The sequence below is a fragment of the Arvicola amphibius genome, chromosome 1, assembly GCF_903992535.2.
Source record: "Arvicola amphibius chromosome 1, mArvAmp1.2, whole genome shotgun sequence".
NCBI lineage: Eukaryota > Metazoa > Chordata > Mammalia > Rodentia > Cricetidae > Arvicola > Arvicola amphibius.
Genome location: NC_052047.1, coordinates 198,998,953 through 199,009,235, shown reverse-complemented (window position 1 = coordinate 199,009,235; position 10,283 = coordinate 198,998,953).

Here is a 10,283-nt window from a genome sequence, read left to right as displayed (position 1 = left end):
GTGTGTGGACACGGCTGCTTTCTTCTCTGTCTGCAAGATACCCTCAATTGGGATGCAAGAGCTTGGGGAATTCATGGAATGGCTCTACCTGTACATGGGAAGCAGCTTCGTGTACTTGAGGGGACTCGCTGCTGCTCTAGGCTATGTCCGGCCCTTGCTGTGTGATCTTTGATGATGCCAGCCTCTCTCTGGGGTTCCTGTGGGTTATGGGTAGTGGGGTCCAGCCCTCCTATCATATAGCTGTAGCTTAATCTGTGTCCACCATGCAGGTAGAACACTGAAATTGGCCGAGGGATGGGGCGTTTCAACCATATTGTTTCAGGGTCTACCACATAGCAATTGAATCCCTCATTGATAGTTCCCCATCTCCCTTAGGAGACCCCAACAGATAGTTCAAGGAAAGACCCTTGAGCTAGAGGAAGCTCTTCCTCAGCCCTTCTGCATCGCTGAGTGTTGATCTCATCCGAAGGGTGATTTAGGCTGTGCAAATCTGCTAAGGCACATTTAGGGGATTTGGAGGCTAGAGGACTCTGCAAACACACTGACCCGTGTAAAGGAAATGAACAAACCCATCAAGAAACTCTTTGTTCTCCGAACAAACAGTTACTTGGCAACAGCTATATGCCGGACATTGCTGGAGAGTTTCAAAAGCTAATAGAGCCCTGATATTGAGAACCTTCCAGAAGTGTCAGAGAGGACATTAATCAGTAGAGGAAGAGGCCAGAACCAGGGCCACATGGACTTGGAAAGTATCCCTGTGCAGTGACCTTTCGAGTTGAATCAGGGAATTGGTGACCAAGCCTTGACACATGAGGCATGCAGGCTCAGAGAGTGGCACTAACACTCACCTGCCCCATCCTCGATAATTAAACTTCTGCTACAGACAAATGAGAAAAGACCCAATGTAGACAGCCGCCATCTCTGCTTGGAAACCTTAGTGCCGCCTCCCAGCTATACTGGAGTTCCATGGAGGCTCCTCTGGCCCTGGGCTTCTGCAGTGCCTGGAGTATAATAGGAGTTCCATGAAGGCTCCTCTGGCCCTGGGCTTCTGCAGTGCCTGGAGTATAATAGGAGTTCCATGAAGGCTCCTCTGGCCCTGGGCTTCTGCAGTGCCTGGAGTATAATAGGCCTGTTTTCTTTGCAAGGCTGGTAGATGAACTGAGAAAGCCCCTCATCACCTTTGCTACTGTGAAGACTAAGACTTCTCCTCTTGCCCTGGGGAAGTTCACGCCCAAGTTCCAGTCTATTTTCTGAAAGCCTTCATGATGGATTGGAATGAAATTCTAAGACAGGAAAAGCTCCCCATTTGCAAAAGTCATCTCATGCCGTGTCTCCAGGAAAGGATCTGATGTCTACCAGGCCTTTGCGGCATGTGTCATACTTGGTCTGACATATTGGTCACATGTCTGCTCCTTCCTCCAACGTTTTACATGAGAAGATCTTTGATCTTTGGGCACACGTACCCTGCCCCATCCCCTTAGATTCACAACAGATAGCAATGAGCTCATTCCCCACAATCATAAGAACGGATGGGTGCCGGTCATGACAGCCAACTTGCCCTGCTGTGCAAACGTTGTGGCAAGCATCAGGCTGGAGTGCAGTGGATGGGAGCAGATAGACCACTCTTTCAGGGTGTCACGGATGAAGAGCCCTGGCCAGCCTTGCCTTTGTTGGACTGAAGGCCCCAGGGTCAGAACTTGGGATCTGATCACTCTCTTCCAGGGAGCCAGCTGCCCATTGCCCACAGGTGCAGCAGAATAGAACCCAGAAGGCTGTCGGTCCCTTCTCTGGAAACTTGGTATTGTCTCTTCACTCCAAAAGGAAGCAGGCAGCACCTCTCTCTAACTTACTCCTGTCTTCTGGCCTCATCCGAGCTGTGTGGCTGCCCAGCCGAACGCCTTGGGTTAAAATTTCACACCCACCCTGAGGTGGTTCCCAAGACCCAGGACTGATTTTCCTGGATCCTTTACTTTGATCAGTGAGACTCAGCCAAGTGGAATTTACTGAGTAATTTATTTGGGTGAACTGGGATGTCATCTCTCTTAAACAGTCCTGGATTTCTCCTTCCCCAGACACCAGGCAATGTCAGGGCCAGTTCTCCCAGGGAAAGAAGCTACAGAAGAAGGAGGAATGACAGACAGTTACTCTGCCATCTAAAGTTGCCATCGCTAGCTTCCTGCACCATGCTCAAGGCCATGAGCACATCCGCAAAATGGAATGACCACACCTACCTTCTCCGGGTCAGTTCAGGGAGATGGCTTAGTAGATAAAAGTTCTTGCCCAAGCAAGGATCAGGCCTTGAGTTCCAATCTGTAAAACACGCAGATGCATCTGTCATCTCAGACCTCCTAAAAAGAGCTGGGAGACAGAGATAGGCAAGTCCCCTTCTGATCTCAGAAATTTCTTTACTCAATTTTTACTCAAATTTTGTCACTGTTGACATTTAGGGCCAGTGGCAACGGGCCACTGCAGATGCTTACGGAGTTGTTGGCCCTTACCTTCTAGATAAGAATATCATTCCTAACCCCAAGTTGTGGCAACTAAAATTACCCTAGATATTGCACACTGGCCCCTGGGGAGAAAATCATCCTTGGTCAAGAACCACTGCATCACAGAACATTGGTATTTCTGCTTAGCCATGACAATTTGCCTGGGAGAAAGGCTTCAGGGGTTGCAATGTGCACCAAAACCAACAAACAGTATCCAAGAGGACTGTGTGAGCTGAGTCAGGTTCCTAAAACCTCTGGTTCACAGAACATCATTGGAGGAAGTTGGGATGGGAATTAATTACTCCATGGAAATCCCCTTTCTCCATTTGATGCTAATTCCTTTCCCCCCAAAAAAAGTAGTTTATAGAAGTGGGGAAGGTGTCAGGGGACTGACAGGCAGGAGAAAGTTTATGAAATCTCTGATTTCAGAGATTTGTTCTGCAGTTTTTCACTTGTGGCTAAGATCTCTACTCATTGGGATTCCTTCAGAAGATTATATTGACCCCACAAGTGGTCCTAATACCAAGGTTGGCACTGTCATTTAGTATAGAGCCCTTGCCTAGCAAGCCCTCCATGGGTACATTGTCCCGTTAGTACCTGGATCCTGAGGGTCTTGTGCTAAACATTGTATGTGAACTGTGTCATTCAGACATCACAACAGACAAAGAACCCTCGGGGTAGGAAAAGGAGTAGAGACATTCACAGATGAGAACATGGAACCTCAGTTGGTAAAGTGACTGATCCAAGCCCACACAAGTGTGAAGTCTGAAGCTAAACCTAGCTCTCCAAACCCATTCTTGTCTCAGAGGCTTTTGCCAGCCCTGGTCTCAGGCTCCCTGATCTTCTGCAGGACTGCTTGAAAAGCCTCCCTAACCTGTACCTGTCGGACTAGAGACTAGACAGAGGGTCTAGAGAGTGCCTGGCAGGATGAGGAGATAAACTTACTTCACCTGTCTGCTTCATCTCCAAGATCATTTCCTCCATAAAACAATTTTCCATGCTATACTAAGCACTAGGTATACAGTAATGGCCACAGTGAGGCTTCTACCCTCATGGAAATTATGCTGAGAGGTGAGAGACAGAGAGTAAGCAAATATATAGACGATATTAACATGGCAGGGCAGAATATCAGCAAAAGATGTGCTCTACGGAGAGTTTGGGCTATATCTCCATTGAGGACAGTAATATCTTAAGTGGAAATGAGGAGAGGGAAAAGGATCAGCCACAGACATCCAAGAGGTGACAGGTTGGGGGGAATGGGTGAACTTCAAAATGAGCAAATGCATCAGTCAGCATTGGCCAAGTCAAGATGCTGTAAGAAACGATTCCAAATACTCACACTGTAAAATAATGAAAACTTATTTCTTATCATACCTACAAACCCGGTGGAGGTGAACACACGGGGAGGGGTGCCCTGATAGTGAATGTCCTGCTGCCTGCCACTCAACAGCATTTTGTTTAATTTCTATTTATCGTGTGTGTGTGTGTGTGTGTGTGTGTCTGTGTGTGTGTGTGTGTGTGTGTGTGTGTGTGTCTGTGCCCCTCAGAGGACAATCTCAGGTGCTGTCCTCACTGTCCACCTTGTCTGAGGCAGGCTCTATGGTTATTCCAGGTTTGCCGCCCCACAGACTTGCAGAAATTTCCACATTGGTACAGTAGCCAGCTCTTCCTGGGTGCTGGGGATCCAAACTCAGGTTCTCAAAGGTGCTCTGTGAGTGCTTTACCCTCTGGGTCATCTCTCCCACTCAGCTCAGTCTCCTGATGGACACTCTCTTCACATCATTTTCGTGGGCTACAATACAGCTGCTTCCAAGGTTTGTAGAAGAGTGACATAAAACAAACTGGGACACACACACACGCACGCACACGCACACACACGCACACACACACATGCATGCACACACACACACGCACTCACGCACACACGCACACACACACGCAAACGCACAAAAGCTTGTACTACATATAGCCCATCCCTGCCCCGAGTTTGCCTAGCCCTCATTCTTACAGAAAGAAGTTTGCTTAACTCTCGAGTCTGGTGATAAAGGTGCCAATCATGTTTCCTGCTCTAGGCAAGCCCTCTGCTGCTGGACCCCTCTGTTGAAAGGATAACGGACACATCGCTTCCATGTGCCTGTTCCTTGCTGCCTCCAGGTTAAACAGACAACCTACTCTCCCCTGGGGCTGCCAGCCTCCCACCCATGTAACAGGACAGGCGGAGTCTGCCTGTTTGTCCATTTCAAGCTTTCTCTGCCTGTCAAATCTGCGTACCTCCTCCCTGGCTCTGCCCTTCTTCCCTCCTGCAGATATACTTGGGGCTATTTTAGGAAGATTTTGCTACCACAGCCTCTGAGTGCTAATTAGTGTGACTTTGGAGAGAATTTTCCATTAGTAGGCAAGAAAAAACAATCTGGAAGACAAATCACCTTGAAATCTAATAAGCAATGCTGGACCCTCCGCCCCTGACAGTGTGCCATCGACTTTATCCAGTGTTCTACTTCACAGCTAAACTTGTTTTTGCTTCCTATGCTTGTTTGGGGTAGATCTTGAGTACCTGAGCCACACAGGCATACTAAGAATACAATCGGGGAACTGTGTGGCAGGGGTGGAGGACCAAATTTCAAATGGCAGCACAAATAATAAAACTTGGCTGAGGAAAGGTTAAGAAATGTAGATTTATGGAAAAATCAGAGAAGCCTTCCTGGAAGAACACTGAAGATTTGACTGGACCTTGAGAGACGATAATAGATAAGGTTCAACCTGTGTTCGAGGCCTGTCTGTGAACCCCATTGGCTGTGTGACTACGGTATGTCACTCAGCTTCTCTGAGCCTCCTTCCACGCCCTGGAAAGTCCACTGCGAGAGGGGCGCTGAAGAACAAGTGATAATTAACTGACTTCATACTGTAGACTCTAAGGTCTGCTGCATAGTAACCGCTCATTAAAAGTTAGCTATTAAACAGATGCTCTCTGCTAAATGGGGAAAGGGATGGAGATCATTTTGCCGGTAGGGTAGAGAACATTTGGAGAGATTAGACACAGGGAAGACCTTGACCTGGATTTGATATACGCTAGATGAGGCTGCAATTTCCCTCCATCACAGTGATGGGAAGAGGGAGGAGAGAGGAGGCAGGGAAAAGCAGCGATCAGCCCCTCCCTCCTGCCCAGCTCTTTTCAGGGTTCTGAGCCCATCTCTTGGCACCGTGCCCTGGGCTGCTAAGTGTCACCTCCAGTTTCCCAGCCATACATCCGCCAGGAGCTGGAGAAGGGGAGGTGGGGGCTGATTTCAGCGCTATCCTCTGTTCTCAATCAAATGTGCCACTTTTCTGCCTGGCTTCACACATTGTGAGAGACATCCGCATACTGGTCTCTCAGTGTCCCCGGGTCAGCTCCTCCTGACCCGCCGTGTGCCCACTGATGCGTCCGAAGTCCATTATCTCAGCAGAGTGGCTGTAGGCAGAAGGCGCAGCCACCCCCTCAGCGCCTGCCCCTTTGGAGCCAGCCATCCTCCTGCTGGGTCATCCTGACTCTGAAGGAGCTCCCATGAGCACCTGGGGCGACCGGGGTGGAGAGAGAATCGAAACGGAAGCCCTGAGAGCAGTAGTTTGAGTTCTTTTTCGAATCCACCTTTTAAAATCATTCCACTCCTGTCCGTTAGCTTGTTTTGTGTTGGAGTATTTAGGTGGGGAAGTGCTGGTTTTTTTTTTTTTTAAGGGACCGTTAATGGAATGCACGGAAAAGTAAAAACATGCCATGCAAATTAGACACCTTTGGGGATTTTTTAAAACTTGTTTGAAGGGCTAATTAGGAAGGTATTAAAATAATTAATAATAATCTGCTCTTCCCAAATTTCTTTCAGCTGGAAAGTGTGACGCCATTTTTATTCTTCTTGTTAAAGCGCTGAGGTGTCAGGTCACTGGTTTCTGTCTTTTGAATAGCGGGTCCCTCATTTCCCTGGAAATATTTTTCTAAACTCTTGGTGGTGTCGTTTTCCAGGGGAATCCCATTAATGTTCTTCCTGGCTGGTGTTTTTCCTTTTCTCTGGGCCATTCCTGAAGCAGCAACGTGGTCAATGCGCAGTAGAGTAACTCGAAAGCGCCCTGGGAGAAAACTGCTCTGCGCTACAGGAAATTAAAAAATTCCTGCAATACCAACCCACTTCTCAAAGTCAATCTGTGGTGTCCCAGCATCCACTCGACTCTGAAGTCAGGCCAGAACGAGCTCTGAAGAGTCGTTTCCAGACTTACACAGGGTCACATCGCGGATTGAAGCCATATTGGCTTCTGTGTTTTGTAAACTTCGAACTCATTACGAAACCTTTGTCTCTTCCACCCTGGGGCCTGGCTCTTACCTTGCCTTCATCAATCCAAGCCTTAAAAATGTAATGAAAAACTCTGAAAAGCATTCAATATGTGGAAACATGGTAAAACACTGATCACTTTGAGCCTGAATTTTCCAGAGCTTTCCAAGATGGGCAAGGAGAAGAGCCATACTCTGTGCTTAGAACTGGCTTTCTAGATCTGGGACGGTCACCAGCAATGTGAGAACACAAACAGGATTGGTCCTCTCCTCTGAGCTCCCTGCTCCCTGTCTTTGACATAAGCCACAGGTGGTGTCTGAACCCCAAGATGCCACATTCTTTCTCCTGTGAAAGCCTGGCTACAAGGCTCTCAGATTGACAGCCCCCCCCAATGAAGACTTCATGCGTGGTCTCTCAACTCCTACGCAAAGATGTTGGCTTCTCTCTGGGTTCCCAGATGAGGGCAGAATGAAGGTGTGGCTGCCCTGAGAATGTCACGTGATGAGTTATGTCATAGTGGAAAGAGGCACCACTAAGGGATCCCCTGTCATTTTCCATGAGCATGGAGCAGCAGAGAAAGGTGGATGGAAGCTGTAGGGGCTTCTGGGAGCCTCTCCCAATCATATACACTCAATCTCTGGCATCTTCCTCTATCCCCTCAACCTCTCTCTCTCTCCTCTCTCTCTCTCTCTCTCTCTCTCTCTCTCTCTCTCTCTCTCTCTCTTAACTGGTCCACTGAGATCCTCTGGTACAGATAGCTCCTTCCCCAGGTGAGTAGTCATCAGCTTGGAGATAAGGGAGGTGCAGGTGCTTCAGAAGCAAGCTAACTTAGGCTCACAACCCAGCTCTGCCGTGTCCTAACTGAGTGGCCGTGGAGCGGCCACTTGACCTCCCTGGGTCCTGGATCTCTCTTATGGAAAAATGGAGGCAGTACTGCCTACTTTTCAGACCCATCCTGAAAATGGGCAGAATCTTAGGCATACAGTTCTGGTCGTTGAGGTTGTAGGGGGAAGAGAGGCCGGTGCATAGAGGGGGTTGCTGGAAATGGTTGCATAGAGCTGTCCCAAATAGAGCCTTCTTCTAACACTCAGCCCAACACCCCCTAATGAAATGTAAATGAAAGCTCTCACAACTAGGCCTTCTTTCAGTGGGGGGGGGGGAGATGGGAAGAGACAGACATAGCCAGGGTGGCCTGGGTCTAGTTTGCCTAGACATACCTCTGCCCGTGGCCTGCTGAGAATGGAGGGGGCACGCCTCTCTTTGAATCTTTGAAGAGGAGTGAAGCCCTATTTGGGGACACACATCCTCTTAGACTTTGAACCCACAGAAATCTGCCTGTCTCTGCCTCCCTGAGTGCTGGAATTAAAGGCATGCGCCACCCCAACCCAGTCACACTTCCCTCTTGAGCATCCTACAGGGATGAAATTCCTGGTGATGCAATAAGAAGAGACACCGTCTGAGCTTTGGAATCTACAAGGCCTGACACCCCCTTGAACAGGTGGGTGGGGTTCCTGGGGGACAGGAAGTTGTTTGGGGGATCTGTGGTTACAGGCTTGGTAAGTCTTAGAAGTCAGCTGGGTATCTGTGGGGTTCAGGACAGGAGGGAGGGCCCAGGGAAGGGAGGCTGCTCCTCTGGGATCACAGAACTATGGAGTGTGAGGGCCAGAAGACCTCAGAAACCCAGACCTAGCTCCGGCCCTCTGACTCCAGGGCTCCGAGCAGCACTGCCACAATATTCCCTCCTTCTGACAGGACTTCCTATGTGTTTACACGAGGCCAGGCCTCAAAAGTCACTGCAAGATCATTGTGGCACTGTCCTCCTAGAGGCCAGGGTGAGCTTGTGTCTAGAGACACAGAGATGCACCCGAGATGCCCAAACTAAAGCTTGTGTGTTGTAACCAGGTGAAGCAATCATGTAGAGGCCTCCAGCTCAGAGGAATGCAGGTGCAGGTCTAATGTAGTTAGTGACTAAGGAGAAAATCTTGGGGGAAAAACCCTCAGAAGTTGGGCAAGTCAACTAATTGTGTAGCTCATAATCAGAGAAGGCCTGAAATTCCTTCATTAGTCAATAAATAGTGCTGACAACCCACTGTGCACCAAGCAGTGTATGAGATGCTCTGTGTCCTGGTTCAAGTTCTGGTGCAAGGGAAGACAGGACCCCTGAGACAAGTATAAATGTTAACACAGGGACACAGAGCAAGGGAGCATGGTTTATACTGCCTCTGCCTCCCAAGTGCTGGGATTAAAGGCGTGCGCCACCACCGCCCGGCTCTCAGTCCAAATTATCAACAGAGCCCTTCTTAGATGTCAGGGAGAGCAGGAATGGGGTAGGACCCGGTGTGCTGGCCTCTGACCTTCCACATCTCTCCTGGACCAGTGGGAGAGGGCAGACAAGCCTTCATACTTTTCTGCCTGGGCTCACCTTTCTCTCAATGTCACCTCCTTCTTTACACCATGCTGAGACCCACATCTTTCAAGCCTTCAGTGAAGCATCTGTGAAGTGTGCACTTTGCTCTTGCACCTCTAATCTGCAGTGACCGGGAGACGTCAGGGAGGGACCCCAGGGAGTTGTTTCCACCTAATGCATCTCGGTGTGCTGATGGAGGCCAGGCGGCCCACATTTGCAGCTCCCAGCTCTCCAGACCTCAGCTCCTGGGCATCTCTGCTGGGCCTGAAATCTAGGCAATCCCTTCTTCCCAGTAAGACCAACACAGCACCTATGCTCTCCCCTGTGGACTATCTCCCACAACTAGAGGACAGCTTCTGCAGGCAGAATAGCGTCTGTTTCCCACTTCCCATACAAGGAGAAAGAAATGTGGGTTTTGTCCAGCCTGACCCTGGTGAGGTACACCTTTACTATAGAGGCAGAGGTAGGAAGATTAGGGGTTCAAGGTCTGATAAATATTGAATTTGAGACCAACCTGGGACACGTCAGACCTTCTCTCAAAAATACATAAATAAATACTGATAAATGATTGATAGATGATTGTTAGATAGATATATAGATAGACAAAAACATAGATGATAGGTAGATACATAAATAGAGTTTGCTTCCTGATCTACCAGGCACGGACCATAAGATCTAGAGCAAATAAATATATTTCCTTGGGTCTTAGTTTCCCCATAGGCACAATGTGTCTCACGAGGACTCTCGTGTATGAGTGTGGAGTGGGGAGATTGTCACTTTACTCACCCTACTGAGATGTGAGACAACCACATCAGAGATAGCCCAACCGTGATCCCCTCCCATGTTCCCAGCTCAGTCCCCTGTCTCTTACCACACATGGACTCCTCCCATCCTGAGTGCGACAGACATCCTCCTCAGCCTGCTCCTTAGAGCTAAGCCAATCTGGGGACAGGCAGTCCCCTCCCAGCTTGGCAGGATATGGAATCTCCATGGAAACACCTCTGGGCGTGTCCGTGAGGATGTTTCCAGGAAAGTTTAACAGAGCCAGGATGGCGCACCCGAAGTGTGGGTGACTCCATCCCCTGAGCT